The 17,926-nt window shown below is 49.0% G+C and overlaps 8 non-coding genes across 8 annotated transcripts; all 8 read left to right on the top strand.

The window, feature by feature from the left end:
- Positions 1-1,085: 1,085 nt before the first annotated feature.
- LOC126113268 (U1 spliceosomal RNA) lies at positions 1,086-1,248 on the top strand. Its single transcript, XR_007524791.1, has one exon. It is a non-coding gene; the product is annotated as a U1 spliceosomal RNA (small nuclear RNA).
- Positions 1,249-3,392: 2,144 nt separating this feature from the next.
- On the top strand, positions 3,393-3,555 carry LOC126113270 (U1 spliceosomal RNA). The gene has a single exon (XR_007524792.1). It is a non-coding gene; the product is annotated as a U1 spliceosomal RNA (small nuclear RNA).
- Positions 3,556-5,698: 2,143 nt separating this feature from the next.
- Positions 5,699-5,861, top strand: LOC126113271 (U1 spliceosomal RNA). Its single transcript, XR_007524793.1, has one exon. It is a non-coding gene; the product is annotated as a U1 spliceosomal RNA (small nuclear RNA).
- A 2,143-nt stretch (positions 5,862-8,004) lies between these two features.
- LOC126113272 (U1 spliceosomal RNA) lies at positions 8,005-8,167 on the top strand. Its single transcript, XR_007524794.1, has one exon. It is a non-coding gene; the product is annotated as a U1 spliceosomal RNA (small nuclear RNA).
- A 2,143-nt stretch (positions 8,168-10,310) lies between these two features.
- Positions 10,311-10,473, top strand: LOC126113273 (U1 spliceosomal RNA). Its single transcript, XR_007524795.1, has one exon. It is a non-coding gene; the product is annotated as a U1 spliceosomal RNA (small nuclear RNA).
- Positions 10,474-12,617: 2,144 nt separating this feature from the next.
- LOC126113275 (U1 spliceosomal RNA) lies at positions 12,618-12,780 on the top strand. Its single transcript, XR_007524797.1, has one exon. It is a non-coding gene; the product is annotated as a U1 spliceosomal RNA (small nuclear RNA).
- A 2,143-nt stretch (positions 12,781-14,923) lies between these two features.
- On the top strand, positions 14,924-15,086 carry LOC126113276 (U1 spliceosomal RNA). Its single transcript, XR_007524798.1, has one exon. It is a non-coding gene; the product is annotated as a U1 spliceosomal RNA (small nuclear RNA).
- Positions 15,087-17,230: 2,144 nt separating this feature from the next.
- Positions 17,231-17,393, top strand: LOC126113277 (U1 spliceosomal RNA). Its single transcript, XR_007524799.1, has one exon. It is a non-coding gene; the product is annotated as a U1 spliceosomal RNA (small nuclear RNA).
- Positions 17,394-17,926: the final 533 nt, after the last annotated feature.

The following is a 17,926-nucleotide window of genomic DNA, read 5'->3' on the forward strand; positions in this document are numbered from 1 at the left end:
CAATTTAATTTATCCTTACTTACTCCATGTCCAAGCAAAGAGACAGAGAGAGGTAAATGTAATGCCCGCAGCAGTTTCAAATGTTTGCACATATAAAACTACTCATAGCGTCACCATAGTCATAAGATATTAATCATTTATGAAATGCCGCAAAATTAATCTGCAGCAAGCTGTGTTGCCATTAGGTGGCAATGGCATTGTTTTCACAGTGCTACCTAGTAGTGGTGCAGCCTAAACGAATTAATTACTTCCCCTAAACTTTTCCATCTAGCTTAAATAATGAAGCATTATTTTTCTCATACACTTTCATATGCGTGAAGGAAATATCTCCACATTCTGAATTAAAGAGAACACAAATTTCGTTCGAGCTTTCCAGATCGTGCTCGAGATGAACAGAAAGAAGAAGTGTTACCTTACCTTCAAGTGTCTTCTGTTCCATCAGCGTCCAATGGGGTAAGTTGCAGTTTTTGCTCATTATTGTCTTTCCTTAAGAGCCTGCTGACGTGATGTTTGTCCCTCGTGTACAACACCCACGAGTGCATACAGCTTCCTTAGAACATCTGATAGTCAGAGCCTGGTCCTTCGGTTGCTCAGCGACAGACAAGGGCGATTGACAATGCTGCCGTATTTCCTAGCACTAAGGGCTCCCACGGAGGGAGCAAAGGTAAGAGCAATAATTGATTTTGTGGCTTGCACTGTGGCTGGAAGAAACAGTCATTCAGCAAATCTCATTTGCCGTTTTTTGACACCGGCCGAGAAAGAGGGCGACTTTCAGGCGGAGAGGGTGGCTCGAAGGCGGTAACCCCGACATGGCCCGCCATCTCCCGGAGGGTGCAGTAACTTAACCCCAGCAACGGCCGGCGCCGCGAGTCGCGATGTCTTCCGCACGAAAAATGCATCGCTTTCTGCAGAAGGCCGTTATTGTGCCTGTCTGCCTGCTAACTCGACGGCCAACAGCGCGTTTCTAAGGAAGCAAGTACATTCACGGCACCATGCTCTTCGCCGAATGCGACAACGTCAAGAGTTCTCGTTCCACTACGATAGCGCGACGCATTACAAATATTCGCCTGTGGCCGAGGAGAAGCATACTTACCTGGCGTAGAGGATACCGTGATCATGAAGGCGGTTCCTCCGGGGTGAGGCTTGTCCATTGCACTTCGGTCGAGCTGACCCCCGCGATTACTCCAAATGCGAGTAACTCGGGCGCATAATTTTTGGTAGTCGGGACTGCGTTCGCGCTGTCCCGGTGCTAATCTCCATTACAATCAAAGCTTCTCCTCGTGTCTGACGATAAGCACTGACCGTGAGTAATTTGCCAGCTTCTCATAACCGACTAGAAGTGACAAAATACACTAGGAAACGGCGTCCAGAGCCAGCGCACTGCTCTTTAACCGCGTGGCACGCGCGCTCGTAATAGCAGCGGCAGCCGCGAGATGGCTCAGGCCATCTAACTTGGCTATGATTTCCGTATTAACGGTCGAACGGCCCCTTTTAGCATTCTCTGTCCATGAACGGATTGCGCGCCAAACGTTATTCGACGGCGCGGCATTCCCTGCAAGCACAGTAACTGCTGTGGCGCGAGCGGGCGTACAGGGGCCATCGGCCAGCCGAACGCTTTGGCGCCTGTGGCATGGTACATGAGGGGCCGGAAGCAAGCGTCTAGCGTAGCGTCTCGAGACTTGCAGACTTGCGGCACTTGAGGAGCTTGTGGGGACGTGAATCGAAGGAAATAACATGACGAGCTGCACCGAAAACGAGAAACATATAGATTCTAGCCAACAGCGCCCTGTGCTCCCAGACGGCCACCCATCCAAGCCCAACCTCGGTGATCGGACGAGAACCGGCGTATTTGTACCCTTCTCTTACCCCGTTGCCGTTGGCGAGTGAATGCTGCAACGTGTGCCGGCAAGTCAGCTTCGGATCCTCACTCAACTTCCACACACAGTGAATATCTTCCTGGCCACGACAGTTTCCCGCCGCAGTTGGCGTCTACCTGCTCTAAGGAATGGCCTTTCGTCGCAGTGGTTGTGTTTCATCTGACAACTTTGCAGGCAACCTAAAATAACGCTTGGAAATGAGCAATTAAAGCACGAGGAGGACTGAAAACTGCCGCAAGAAATTATTAAGCTCGGTTTCGATTGCAACAATTCCAATGAAATTCTCACGTACACTAATTGCAGAGGTAGGTAGGATTAAATAAATTCGTTGTTGAATCACTACATTCGAAAAAAAAAAAAAAAACACACACACTTTATTGTTTAATATCATTTCTTTACACTTCAAAACTGTCACTACTTCAAAAACAAGCAATTTAATTTATCCTTACTTACTCCATGTCCAAGCAAAGAGACAGAGAGAGGTAAATGTAATGCCCGCAGCAGTTTCAAATGTTTGCACATATAAAACTACTCATAGCGTCACCATAGTCATAAGATATTAATCATTTATGAAATGCCGCAAAATTAATCTGCAGCAAGCTGTGTTGCCATTAGGTGGCAATGGCATTGTTTTCACAGTGCTACCTAGTAGTGGTGCAGCCTAAACGAATTAATTACTTCCCCTAAACTTTTCCATCTAGCTTAAATAATGAAGCATTATTTTTCTCATACACTTTCATATGCGTGAAGGAAATATCTCCACATTCTGAATTAAAGAGAACACAAATTTCGTTCGAGCTTTCCAGATCGTGCTCGAGATGAACAGAAAGAAGAAGTGTTACCTTACCTTCAAGTGTCTTCTGTTCCATCAGCGTCCAATGGGGTAAGTTGCAGTTTTTGCTCATTATTGTCTTTCCTTAAGAGCCTGCTGACGTGATGTTTGTCCCTCGTGTACAACACCCACGAGTGCATACAGCTTCCTTAGAACATCTGATAGTCAGAGCCTGGTCCTTCGGTTGCTCAGCGACAGACAAGGGCGATTGACAATGCTGCCGTATTTCCTAGCACTAAGGGCTCCCACGGAGGGAGCAAAGGTAAGAGCAATAATTGATTTTGTGGCTTGCACTGTGGCTGGAAGAAACAGTCATTCAGCAAATCTCATTTGCCGTTTTTTGACACCGGCCGAGAAAGAGGGCGACTTTCAGGCGGAGAGGGTGGCTCGAAGGCGGTAACCCCGACATGGCCCGCCATCTCCCGGAGGGTGCAGTAACTTAACCCCAGCAACGGCCGGCGCCGCGAGTCGCGATGTCTTCCGCACGAAAAATGCATCGCTTTCTGCAGAAGGCCGTTATTGTGCCTGTCTGCCTGCTAACTCGACGGCCAACAGCGCGTTTCTAAGGAAGCAAGTACATTCACGGCACCATGCTCTTCGCCGAATGCGACAACGTCAAGAGTTCTCGTTCCACTACGATAGCGCGACGCATTACAAATATTCGCCTGTGGCCGAGGAGAAGCATACTTACCTGGCGTAGAGGATACCGTGATCATGAAGGCGGTTCCTCCGGGGTGAGGCTTGTCCATTGCACTTCGGTCGAGCTGACCCCCGCGATTACTCCAAATGCGAGTAACTCGGGCGCATAATTTTTGGTAGTCGGGACTGCGTTCGCGCTGTCCCGGTGCTAATCTCCATTACAATCAAAGCTTCTCCTCGTGTCTGACGATAAGCACTGACCGTGAGTAATTTGCCAGCTTCTCATAACCGACTAGAAGTGACAAAATACACTAGGAAACGGCGTCCAGAGCCAGCGCACTGCTCTTTAACCGCGTGGCACGCGCGCTCGTAATAGCAGCGGCAGCCGCGAGATGGCTCAGGCCATCTAACTTGGCTATGATTTCCGTATTAACGGTCGAACGGCCCCTTTTAGCATTCTCTGTCCATGAACGGATTGCGCGCCAAACGTTATTCGACGGCGCGGCATTCCCTGCAAGCACAGTAACTGCTGTGGCGCGAGCGGGCGTACAGGGGCCATCGGCCAGCCGAACGCTTTGGCGCCTGTGGCATGGTACATGAGGGGCCGGAAGCAAGCGTCTAGCGTAGCGTCTCGAGACTTGCAGACTTGCGGCACTTGAGGAGCTTGTGGGGACGTGAATCGAAGGAAATAACATGACGAGCTGCACCGAAAACGAGAAACATATAGATTCTAGCCAACAGCGCCCTGTGCTCCCAGACGGCCACCCATCCAAGCCCAACCTCGGTGATCGGACGAGAACCGGCGTATTTGTACCCTTCTCTTACCCCGTTGCCGTTGGCGAGTGAATGCTGCAACGTGTGCCGGCAAGTCAGCTTCGGATCCTCACTCAACTTCCACACACAGTGAATATCTTCCTGGCCACGACAGTTTCCCGCCGCAGTTGGCGTCTACCTGCTCTAAGGAATGGCCTTTCGTCGCAGTGGTTGTGTTTCATCTGACAACTTTGCAGGCAACCTAAAATAACGCTTGGAAATGAGCAATTAAAGCACGAGGAGGACTGAAAACTGCCGCAAGAAATTATTAAGCTCGGTTTCGATTGCAACAATTCCAATGAAATTCTCACGTACACTAATTGCAGAGGTAGGTAGGATTAAATAAATTCGTTGTTGAATCACTACATTCGGAAAAAAAAAAAAAACACACACACTTTATTGTTTAATATCATTTCTTTACACTTCAAAACTGTCACTACTTCAAAAACAAGCAATTTAATTTATCCTTACTTACTCCATGTCCAAGCAAAGAGACAGAGAGAGGTAAATGTAATGCCCGCAGCAGTTTCAAATGTTTGCACATATAAAACTACTCATAGCGTCACCATAGTCATAAGATATTAATCATTTATGAAATGCCGCAAAATTAATCTGCAGCAAGCTGTGTTGCCATTAGGTGGCAATGGCATTGTTTTCACAGTGCTACCTAGTAGTGGTGCAGCCTAAACGAATTAATTACTTCCCCTAAACTTTTCCATCTAGCTTAAATAATGAAGCATTATTTTTCTCATACACTTTCATATGCGTGAAGGAAATATCTCCACATTCTGAATTAAAGAGAACACAAATTTCGTTCGAGCTTTCCAGATCGTGCTCGAGATGAACAGAAAGAAGAAGTGTTACCTTACCTTCAAGTGTCTTCTGTTCCATCAGCGTCCAATGGGGTAAGTTGCAGTTTTTGCTCATTATTGTCTTTCCTTAAGAGCCTGCTGACGTGATGTTTGTCCCTCGTGTACAACACCCACGAGTGCATACAGCTTCCTTAGAACATCTGATAGTCAGAGCCTGGTCCTTCGGTTGCTCAGCGACAGACAAGGGCGATTGACAATGCTGCCGTATTTCCTAGCACTAAGGGCTCCCACGGAGGGAGCAAAGGTAAGAGCAATAATTGATTTTGTGGCTTGCACTGTGGCTGGAAGAAACAGTCATTCAGCAAATCTCATTTGCCGTTTTTTGACACCGGCCGAGAAAGAGGGCGACTTTCAGGCGGAGAGGGTGGCTCGAAGGCGGTAACCCCGACATGGCCCGCCATCTCCCGGAGGGTGCAGTAACTTAACCCCAGCAACGGCCGGCGCCGCGAGTCGCGATGTCTTCCGCACGAAAAATGCATCGCTTTCTGCAGAAGGCCGTTATTGTGCCTGTCTGCCTGCTAACTCGACGGCCAACAGCGCGTTTCTAAGGAAGCAAGTACATTCACGGCACCATGCTCTTCGCCGAATGCGACAACGTCAAGAGTTCTCGTTCCACTACGATAGCGCGACGCATTACAAATATTCGCCTGTGGCCGAGGAGAAGCATACTTACCTGGCGTAGAGGATACCGTGATCATGAAGGCGGTTCCTCCGGGGTGAGGCTTGTCCATTGCACTTCGGTCGAGCTGACCCCCGCGATTACTCCAAATGCGAGTAACTCGGGCGCATAATTTTTGGTAGTCGGGACTGCGTTCGCGCTGTCCCGGTGCTAATCTCCATTACAATCAAAGCTTCTCCTCGTGTCTGACGATAAGCACTGACCGTGAGTAATTTGCCAGCTTCTCATAACCGACTAGAAGTGACAAAATACACTAGGAAACGGCGTCCAGAGCCAGCGCACTGCTCTTTAACCGCGTGGCACGCGCGCTCGTAATAGCAGCGGCAGCCGCGAGATGGCTCAGGCCATCTAACTTGGCTATGATTTCCGTATTAACGGTCGAACGGCCCCTTTTAGCATTCTCTGTCCATGAACGGATTGCGCGCCAAACGTTATTCGACGGCGCGGCATTCCCTGCAAGCACAGTAACTGCTGTGGCGCGAGCGGGCGTACAGGGGCCATCGGCCAGCCGAACGCTTTGGCGCCTGTGGCATGGTACATGAGGGGCCGGAAGCAAGCGTCTAGCGTAGCGTCTCGAGACTTGCAGACTTGCGGCACTTGAGGAGCTTGTGGGGACGTGAATCGAAGGAAATAACATGACGAGCTGCACCGAAAACGAGAAACATATAGATTCTAGCCAACAGCGCCCTGTGCTCCCAGACGGCCACCCATCCAAGCCCAACCTCGGTGATCGGACGAGAACCGGCGTATTTGTACCCTTCTCTTACCCCGTTGCCGTTGGCGAGTGAATGCTGCAACGTGTGCCGGCAAGTCAGCTTCGGATCCTCACTCAACTTCCACACACAGTGAATATCTTCCTGGCCACGACAGTTTCCCGCCGCAGTTGGCGTCTACCTGCTCTAAGGAATGGCCTTTCGTCGCAGTGGTTGTGTTTCATCTGACAACTTTGCAGGCAACCTAAAATAACGCTTGGAAATGAGCAATTAAAGCACGAGGAGGACTGAAAACTGCCGCAAGAAATTATTAAGCTCGGTTTCGATTGCAACAATTCCAATGAAATTCTCACGTACACTAATTGCAGAGGTAGGTAGGATTAAATAAATTCGTTGTTGAATCACTACATTCGGAAAAAAAAAAAAAACACACACACTTTATTGTTTAATATCATTTCTTTACACTTCAAAACTGTCACTACTTCAAAAACAAGCAATTTAATTTATCCTTACTTACTCCATGTCCAAGCAAAGAGACAGAGAGAGGTAAATGTAATGCCCGCAGCAGTTTCAAATGTTTGCACATATAAAACTACTCATAGCGTCACCATAGTCATAAGATATTAATCATTTATGAAATGCCGCAAAATTAATCTGCAGCAAGCTGTGTTGCCATTAGGTGGCAATGGCATTGTTTTCACAGTGCTACCTAGTAGTGGTGCAGCCTAAACGAATTAATTACTTCCCCTAAACTTTTCCATCTAGCTTAAATAATGAAGCATTATTTTTCTCATACACTTTCATATGCGTGAAGGAAATATCTCCACATTCTGAATTAAAGAGAACACAAATTTCGTTCGAGCTTTCCAGATCGTGCTCGAGATGAACAGAAAGAAGAAGTGTTACCTTACCTTCAAGTGTCTTCTGTTCCATCAGCGTCCAATGGGGTAAGTTGCAGTTTTTGCTCATTATTGTCTTTCCTTAAGAGCCTGCTGACGTGATGTTTGTCCCTCGTGTACAACACCCACGAGTGCATACAGCTTCCTTAGAACATCTGATAGTCAGAGCCTGGTCCTTCGGTTGCTCAGCGACAGACAAGGGCGATTGACAATGCTGCCGTATTTCCTAGCACTAAGGGCTCCCACGGAGGGAGCAAAGGTAAGAGCAATAATTGATTTTGTGGCTTGCACTGTGGCTGGAAGAAACAGTCATTCAGCAAATCTCATTTGCCGTTTTTTGACACCGGCCGAGAAAGAGGGCGACTTTCAGGCGGAGAGGGTGGCTCGAAGGCGGTAACCCCGACATGGCCCGCCATCTCCCGGAGGGTGCAGTAACTTAACCCCAGCAACGGCCGGCGCCGCGAGTCGCGATGTCTTCCGCACGAAAAATGCATCGCTTTCTGCAGAAGGCCGTTATTGTGCCTGTCTGCCTGCTAACTCGACGGCCAACAGCGCGTTTCTAAGGAAGCAAGTACATTCACGGCACCATGCTCTTCGCCGAATGCGACAACGTCAAGAGTTCTCGTTCCACTACGATAGCGCGACGCATTACAAATATTCGCCTGTGGCCGAGGAGAAGCATACTTACCTGGCGTAGAGGATACCGTGATCATGAAGGCGGTTCCTCCGGGGTGAGGCTTGTCCATTGCACTTCGGTCGAGCTGACCCCCGCGATTACTCCAAATGCGAGTAACTCGGGCGCATAATTTTTGGTAGTCGGGACTGCGTTCGCGCTGTCCCGGTGCTAATCTCCATTACAATCAAAGCTTCTCCTCGTGTCTGACGATAAGCACTGACCGTGAGTAATTTGCCAGCTTCTCATAACCGACTAGAAGTGACAAAATACACTAGGAAACGGCGTCCAGAGCCAGCGCACTGCTCTTTAACCGCGTGGCACGCGCGCTCGTAATAGCAGCGGCAGCCGCGAGATGGCTCAGGCCATCTAACTTGGCTATGATTTCCGTATTAACGGTCGAACGGCCCCTTTTAGCATTCTCTGTCCATGAACGGATTGCGCGCCAAACGTTATTCGACGGCGCGGCATTCCCTGCAAGCACAGTAACTGCTGTGGCGCGAGCGGGCGTACAGGGGCCATCGGCCAGCCGAACGCTTTGGCGCCTGTGGCATGGTACATGAGGGGCCGGAAGCAAGCGTCTAGCGTAGCGTCTCGAGACTTGCAGACTTGCGGCACTTGAGGAGCTTGTGGGGACGTGAATCGAAGGAAATAACATGACGAGCTGCACCGAAAACGAGAAACATATAGATTCTAGCCAACAGCGCCCTGTGCTCCCAGACGGCCACCCATCCAAGCCCAACCTCGGTGATCGGACGAGAACCGGCGTATTTGTACCCTTCTCTTACCCCGTTGCCGTTGGCGAGTGAATGCTGCAACGTGTGCCGGCAAGTCAGCTTCGGATCCTCACTCAACTTCCACACACAGTGAATATCTTCCTGGCCACGACAGTTTCCCGCCGCAGTTGGCGTCTACCTGCTCTAAGGAATGGCCTTTCGTCGCAGTGGTTGTGTTTCATCTGACAACTTTGCAGGCAACCTAAAATAACGCTTGGAAATGAGCAATTAAAGCACGAGGAGGACTGAAAACTGCCGCAAGAAATTATTAAGCTCGGTTTCGATTGCAACAATTCCAATGAAATTCTCACGTACACTAATTGCAGAGGTAGGTAGGATTAAATAAATTCGTTGTTGAATCACTACATTCGGAAAAAAAAAAAAAACACACACACTTTATTGTTTAATATCATTTCTTTACACTTCAAAACTGTCACTACTTCAAAAACAAGCAATTTAATTTATCCTTACTTACTCCATGTCCAAGCAAAGAGACAGAGAGAGGTAAATGTAATGCCCGCAGCAGTTTCAAATGTTTGCACATATAAAACTACTCATAGCGTCACCATAGTCATAAGATATTAATCATTTATGAAATGCCGCAAAATTAATCTGCAGCAAGCTGTGTTGCCATTAGGTGGCAATGGCATTGTTTTCACAGTGCTACCTAGTAGTGGTGCAGCCTAAACGAATTAATTACTTCCCCTAAACTTTTCCATCTAGCTTAAATAATGAAGCATTATTTTTCTCATACACTTTCATATGCGTGAAGGAAATATCTCCACATTCTGAATTAAAGAGAACACAAATTTCGTTCGAGCTTTCCAGATCGTGCTCGAGATGAACAGAAAGAAGAAGTGTTACCTTACCTTCAAGTGTCTTCTGTTCCATCAGCGTCCAATGGGGTAAGTTGCAGTTTTTGCTCATTATTGTCTTTCCTTAAGAGCCTGCTGACGTGATGTTTGTCCCTCGTGTACAACACCCACGAGTGCATACAGCTTCCTTAGAACATCTGATAGTCAGAGCCTGGTCCTTCGGTTGCTCAGCGACAGACAAGGGCGATTGACAATGCTGCCGTATTTCCTAGCACTAAGGGCTCCCACGGAGGGAGCAAAGGTAAGAGCAATAATTGATTTTGTGGCTTGCACTGTGGCTGGAAGAAACAGTCATTCAGCAAATCTCATTTGCCGTTTTTTGACACCGGCCGAGAAAGAGGGCGACTTTCAGGCGGAGAGGGTGGCTCGAAGGCGGTAACCCCGACATGGCCCGCCATCTCCCGGAGGGTGCAGTAACTTAACCCCAGCAACGGCCGGCGCCGCGAGTCGCGATGTCTTCCGCACGAAAAATGCATCGCTTTCTGCAGAAGGCCGTTATTGTGCCTGTCTGCCTGCTAACTCGACGGCCAACAGCGCGTTTCTAAGGAAGCAAGTACATTCACGGCACCATGCTCTTCGCCGAATGCGACAACGTCAAGAGTTCTCGTTCCACTACGATAGCGCGACGCATTACAAATATTCGCCTGTGGCCGAGGAGAAGCATACTTACCTGGCGTAGAGGATACCGTGATCATGAAGGCGGTTCCTCCGGGGTGAGGCTTGTCCATTGCACTTCGGTCGAGCTGACCCCCGCGATTACTCCAAATGCGAGTAACTCGGGCGCATAATTTTTGGTAGTCGGGACTGCGTTCGCGCTGTCCCGGTGCTAATCTCCATTACAATCAAAGCTTCTCCTCGTGTCTGACGATAAGCACTGACCGTGAGTAATTTGCCAGCTTCTCATAACCGACTAGAAGTGACAAAATACACTAGGAAACGGCGTCCAGAGCCAGCGCACTGCTCTTTAACCGCGTGGCACGCGCGCTCGTAATAGCAGCGGCAGCCGCGAGATGGCTCAGGCCATCTAACTTGGCTATGATTTCCGTATTAACGGTCGAACGGCCCCTTTTAGCATTCTCTGTCCATGAACGGATTGCGCGCCAAACGTTATTCGACGGCGCGGCATTCCCTGCAAGCACAGTAACTGCTGTGGCGCGAGCGGGCGTACAGGGGCCATCGGCCAGCCGAACGCTTTGGCGCCTGTGGCATGGTACATGAGGGGCCGGAAGCAAGCGTCTAGCGTAGCGTCTCGAGACTTGCAGACTTGCGGCACTTGAGGAGCTTGTGGGGACGTGAATCGAAGGAAATAACATGACGAGCTGCACCGAAAACGAGAAACATATAGATTCTAGCCAACAGCGCCCTGTGCTCCCAGACGGCCACCCATCCAAGCCCAACCTCGGTGATCGGACGAGAACCGGCGTATTTGTACCCTTCTCTTACCCCGTTGCCGTTGGCGAGTGAATGCTGCAACGTGTGCCGGCAAGTCAGCTTCGGATCCTCACTCAACTTCCACACACAGTGAATATCTTCCTGGCCACGACAGTTTCCCGCCGCAGTTGGCGTCTACCTGCTCTAAGGAATGGCCTTTCGTCGCAGTGGTTGTGTTTCATCTGACAACTTTGCAGGCAACCTAAAATAACGCTTGGAAATGAGCAATTAAAGCACGAGGAGGACTGAAAACTGCCGCAAGAAATTATTAAGCTCGGTTTCGATTGCAACAATTCCAATGAAATTCTCACGTACACTAATTGCAGAGGTAGGTAGGATTAAATAAATTCGTTGTTGAATCACTACATTCGGAAAAAAAAAAAAAAACACACACACTTTATTGTTTAATATCATTTCTTTACACTTCAAAACTGTCACTACTTCAAAAACAAGCAATTTAATTTATCCTTACTTACTCCATGTCCAAGCAAAGAGACAGAGAGAGGTAAATGTAATGCCCGCAGCAGTTTCAAATGTTTGCACATATAAAACTACTCATAGCGTCACCATAGTCATAAGATATTAATCATTTATGAAATGCCGCAAAATTAATCTGCAGCAAGCTGTGTTGCCATTAGGTGGCAATGGCATTGTTTTCACAGTGCTACCTAGTAGTGGTGCAGCCTAAACGAATTAATTACTTCCCCTAAACTTTTCCATCTAGCTTAAATAATGAAGCATTATTTTTCTCATACACTTTCATATGCGTGAAGGAAATATCTCCACATTCTGAATTAAAGAGAACACAAATTTCGTTCGAGCTTTCCAGATCGTGCTCGAGATGAACAGAAAGAAGAAGTGTTACCTTACCTTCAAGTGTCTTCTGTTCCATCAGCGTCCAATGGGGTAAGTTGCAGTTTTTGCTCATTATTGTCTTTCCTTAAGAGCCTGCTGACGTGATGTTTGTCCCTCGTGTACAACACCCACGAGTGCATACAGCTTCCTTAGAACATCTGATAGTCAGAGCCTGGTCCTTCGGTTGCTCAGCGACAGACAAGGGCGATTGACAATGCTGCCGTATTTCCTAGCACTAAGGGCTCCCACGGAGGGAGCAAAGGTAAGAGCAATAATTGATTTTGTGGCTTGCACTGTGGCTGGAAGAAACAGTCATTCAGCAAATCTCATTTGCCGTTTTTTGACACCGGCCGAGAAAGAGGGCGACTTTCAGGCGGAGAGGGTGGCTCGAAGGCGGTAACCCCGACATGGCCCGCCATCTCCCGGAGGGTGCAGTAACTTAACCCCAGCAACGGCCGGCGCCGCGAGTCGCGATGTCTTCCGCACGAAAAATGCATCGCTTTCTGCAGAAGGCCGTTATTGTGCCTGTCTGCCTGCTAACTCGACGGCCAACAGCGCGTTTCTAAGGAAGCAAGTACATTCACGGCACCATGCTCTTCGCCGAATGCGACAACGTCAAGAGTTCTCGTTCCACTACGATAGCGCGACGCATTACAAATATTCGCCTGTGGCCGAGGAGAAGCATACTTACCTGGCGTAGAGGATACCGTGATCATGAAGGCGGTTCCTCCGGGGTGAGGCTTGTCCATTGCACTTCGGTCGAGCTGACCCCCGCGATTACTCCAAATGCGAGTAACTCGGGCGCATAATTTTTGGTAGTCGGGACTGCGTTCGCGCTGTCCCGGTGCTAATCTCCATTACAATCAAAGCTTCTCCTCGTGTCTGACGATAAGCACTGACCGTGAGTAATTTGCCAGCTTCTCATAACCGACTAGAAGTGACAAAATACACTAGGAAACGGCGTCCAGAGCCAGCGCACTGCTCTTTAACCGCGTGGCACGCGCGCTCGTAATAGCAGCGGCAGCCGCGAGATGGCTCAGGCCATCTAACTTGGCTATGATTTCCGTATTAACGGTCGAACGGCCCCTTTTAGCATTCTCTGTCCATGAACGGATTGCGCGCCAAACGTTATTCGACGGCGCGGCATTCCCTGCAAGCACAGTAACTGCTGTGGCGCGAGCGGGCGTACAGGGGCCATCGGCCAGCCGAACGCTTTGGCGCCTGTGGCATGGTACATGAGGGGCCGGAAGCAAGCGTCTAGCGTAGCGTCTCGAGACTTGCAGACTTGCGGCACTTGAGGAGCTTGTGGGGACGTGAATCGAAGGAAATAACATGACGAGCTGCACCGAAAACGAGAAACATATAGATTCTAGCCAACAGCGCCCTGTGCTCCCAGACGGCCACCCATCCAAGCCCAACCTCGGTGATCGGACGAGAACCGGCGTATTTGTACCCTTCTCTTACCCCGTTGCCGTTGGCGAGTGAATGCTGCAACGTGTGCCGGCAAGTCAGCTTCGGATCCTCACTCAACTTCCACACACAGTGAATATCTTCCTGGCCACGACAGTTTCCCGCCGCAGTTGGCGTCTACCTGCTCTAAGGAATGGCCTTTCGTCGCAGTGGTTGTGTTTCATCTGACAACTTTGCAGGCAACCTAAAATAACGCTTGGAAATGAGCAATTAAAGCACGAGGAGGACTGAAAACTGCCGCAAGAAATTATTAAGCTCGGTTTCGATTGCAACAATTCCAATGAAATTCTCACGTACACTAATTGCAGAGGTAGGTAGGATTAAATAAATTCGTTGTTGAATCACTACATTCGGAAAAAAAAAAAAAACACACACACTTTATTGTTTAATATCATTTCTTTACACTTCAAAACTGTCACTACTTCAAAAACAAGCAATTTAATTTATCCTTACTTACTCCATGTCCAAGCAAAGAGACAGAGAGAGGTAAATGTAATGCCCGCAGCAGTTTCAAATGTTTGCACATATAAAACTACTCATAGCGTCACCATAGTCATAAGATATTAATCATTTATGAAATGCCGCAAAATTAATCTGCAGCAAGCTGTGTTGCCATTAGGTGGCAATGGCATTGTTTTCACAGTGCTACCTAGTAGTGGTGCAGCCTAAACGAATTAATTACTTCCCCTAAACTTTTCCATCTAGCTTAAATAATGAAGCATTATTTTTCTCATACACTTTCATATGCGTGAAGGAAATATCTCCACATTCTGAATTAAAGAGAACACAAATTTCGTTCGAGCTTTCCAGATCGTGCTCGAGATGAACAGAAAGAAGAAGTGTTACCTTACCTTCAAGTGTCTTCTGTTCCATCAGCGTCCAATGGGGTAAGTTGCAGTTTTTGCTCATTATTGTCTTTCCTTAAGAGCCTGCTGACGTGATGTTTGTCCCTCGTGTACAACACCCACGAGTGCATACAGCTTCCTTAGAACATCTGATAGTCAGAGCCTGGTCCTTCGGTTGCTCAGCGACAGACAAGGGCGATTGACAATGCTGCCGTATTTCCTAGCACTAAGGGCTCCCACGGAGGGAGCAAAGGTAAGAGCAATAATTGATTTTGTGGCTTGCACTGTGGCTGGAAGAAACAGTCATTCAGCAAATCTCATTTGCCGTTTTTTGACACCGGCCGAGAAAGAGGGCGACTTTCAGGCGGAGAGGGTGGCTCGAAGGCGGTAACCCCGACATGGCCCGCCATCTCCCGGAGGGTGCAGTAACTTAACCCCAGCAACGGCCGGCGCCGCGAGTCGCGATGTCTTCCGCACGAAAAATGCATCGCTTTCTGCAGAAGGCCGTTATTGTGCCTGTCTGCCTGCTAACTCGACGGCCAACAGCGCGTTTCTAAGGAAGCAAGTACATTCACGGCACCATGCTCTTCGCCGAATGCGACAACGTCAAGAGTTCTCGTTCCACTACGATAGCGCGACGCATTACAAATATTCGCCTGTGGCCGAGGAGAAGCATACTTACCTGGCGTAGAGGATACCGTGATCATGAAGGCGGTTCCTCCGGGGTGAGGCTTGTCCATTGCACTTCGGTCGAGCTGACCCCCGCGATTACTCCAAATGCGAGTAACTCGGGCGCATAATTTTTGGTAGTCGGGACTGCGTTCGCGCTGTCCCGGTGCTAATCTCCATTACAATCAAAGCTTCTCCTCGTGTCTGACGATAAGCACTGACCGTGAGTAATTTGCCAGCTTCTCATAACCGACTAGAAGTGACAAAATACACTAGGAAACGGCGTCCAGAGCCAGCGCACTGCTCTTTAACCGCGTGGCACGCGCGCTCGTAATAGCAGCGGCAGCCGCGAGATGGCTCAGGCCATCTAACTTGGCTATGATTTCCGTATTAACGGTCGAACGGCCCCTTTTAGCATTCTCTGTCCATGAACGGATTGCGCGCCAAACGTTATTCGACGGCGCGGCATTCCCTGCAAGCACAGTAACTGCTGTGGCGCGAGCGGGCGTACAGGGGCCATCGGCCAGCCGAACGCTTTGGCGCCTGTGGCATGGTACATGAGGGGCCGGAAGCAAGCGTCTAGCGTAGCGTCTCGAGACTTGCAGACTTGCGGCACTTGAGGAGCTTGTGGGGACGTGAATCGAAGGAAATAACATGACGAGCTGCACCGAAAACGAGAAACATATAGATTCTAGCCAACAGCGCCCTGTGCTCCCAGACGGCCACCCATCCAAGCCCAACCTCGGTGATCGGACGAGAACCGGCGTATTTGTACCCTTCTCTTACCCCGTTGCCGTTGGCGAGTGAATGCTGCAACGTGTGCCGGCAAGTCAGCTTCGGATCCTCACTCAACTTCCACACACAGTGAATATCTTCCTGGCCACGACAGTTTCCCGCCGCAGTTGGCGTCTACCTGCTCTAAGGAATGGCCTTTCGTCGCAGTGGTTGTGTTTCATCTGACAACTTTGCAGGCAACCTAAAATAACGCTTGGAAATGAGCAATTAAAGCACGAGGAGGACTGAAAACTGCCGCAAGAAATTATTAAGCTCGGTTTCGATTGCAACAATTCCAATGAAATTCTCACGTACACTAATTGCAGAGGTAGGTAGGATTAAATAAATTCGTTGTTGAATCACTACATTCGGAAAAAAAAAAAAAAACACACACACTTTATTGTTTAATATCATTTCTTTACACTTCAAAACTGTCACTACTTCAAAAACAAGCAATTTAATTTATCCTTACTTACTCCATGTCCAAGCAAAGAGACAGAGAGAGGTAAATGTAATGCCCGCAGCAGTTTCAAATGTTTGCACATATAAAACTACTCATAGCGTCACCATAGTCATAAGATATTAATCATTTATGAAATGCCGCAAAATTAATCTGCAGCAAGCTGTGTTGCCATTAGGTGGCAATGGCATTGTTTTCACAGTGCTACCTAGTAGTGGTGCAGCCTAAACGAATTAATTACTTCCCCTAAACTTTTCCATCTAGCTTAAATAATGAAGCATTATTTTTCTCATACACTTTCATATGCGTGAAGGAAATATCTCCACATTCTGAATTAAAGAGAACACAAATTTCGTTCGAGCTTTCCAGATCGTGCTCGAGATGAACAGAAAGAAGAAGTGTTACCTTACCTTCAAGTGTCTTCTGTTCCATCAGCGTCCAATGGGGTAAGTTGCAGTTTTTGCTCATTATTGTCTTTCCTTAAGAGCCTGCTGACGTGATGTTTGTCCCTCGTGTACAACACCCACGAGTGCATACAGCTTCCTTAGAACATCTGATAGTCAGAGCCTGGTCCTTCGGTTGCTCAGCGACAGACAAGGGCGATTGACAATGCTGCCGTATTTCCTAGCACTAAGGGCTCCCACGGAGGGAGCAAAGGTAAGAGCAATAATTGATTTTGTGGCTTGCACTGTGGCTGGAAGAAACAGTCATTCAGCAAATCTCATTTGCCGTTTTTTGACACCGGCCGAGAAAGAGGGCGACTTTCAGGCGGAGAGGGTGGCTCGAAGGCGGTAACCCCGACATGGCCCGCCATCTCCCGGAGGGTGCAGTAACTTAACCCCAGCAACGGCCGGCGCCGCGAGTCGCGATGTCTTCCGCACGAAAAATGCATCGCTTTCTGCAGAAGGCCGTTATTGTGCCTGTCTGCCTGCTAACTCGACGGCCAACAGCGCGTTTCTAAGGAAGCAAGTACATTCACGGCACCATGCTCTTCGCCGAATGCGACAACGTCAAGAGTTCTCGTTCCACTACGATAGCGCGACGCATTACAAATATTCGCCTGTGGCCGAGGAGAAGCATACTTACCTGGCGTAGAGGATACCGTGATCATGAAGGCGGTTCCTCCGGGGTGAGGCTTGTCCATTGCACTTCGGTCGAGCTGACCCCCGCGATTACTCCAAATGCGAGTAACTCGGGCGCATAATTTTTGGTAGTCGGGACTGCGTTCGCGCTGTCCCGGTGCTAATCTCCATTACAATCAAAGCTTCTCCTCGTGTCTGACGATAAGCACTGACCGTGAGTAATTTGCCAGCTTCTCATAACCGACTAGAAGTGACAAAATACACTAGGAAACGGCGTCCAGAGCCAGCGCACTGCTCTTTAACCGCGTGGCACGCGCGCTCGTAATAGCAGCGGCAGCCGCGAGATGGCTCAGGCCATCTAACTTGGCTATGATTTCCGTATTAACGGTCGAACGGCCCCTTTTAGCATTCTCTGTCCATGAACGGATTGCGCGCCAAACGTTATTCGACGGCGCGGCATTCCCTGCAAGCACAGTAACTGCTGTGGCGCGAGCGGGCGTACAGGGGCCATCGGCCAGCCGAACGCTTTGGCGCCTGTGGCATGGTACATGAGGGGCCGGAAGCAAGCGTCTAGCGTAGCGTCTCGAGACTTGCAGACTTGCGGCACTTGAGGAGCTTGTGGGGACGTGAATCGAAGGAAATAACATGACGAGCTGCACCGAAAACGAGAAACATATAGATTCTAGCCAACA

Source organism: Schistocerca cancellata, unplaced genomic scaffold, assembly GCF_023864275.1.
Source record: "Schistocerca cancellata isolate TAMUIC-IGC-003103 unplaced genomic scaffold, iqSchCanc2.1 HiC_scaffold_246, whole genome shotgun sequence".
In the NCBI taxonomy this organism is placed as follows: domain Eukaryota; kingdom Metazoa; phylum Arthropoda; class Insecta; order Orthoptera; family Acrididae; genus Schistocerca; species Schistocerca cancellata.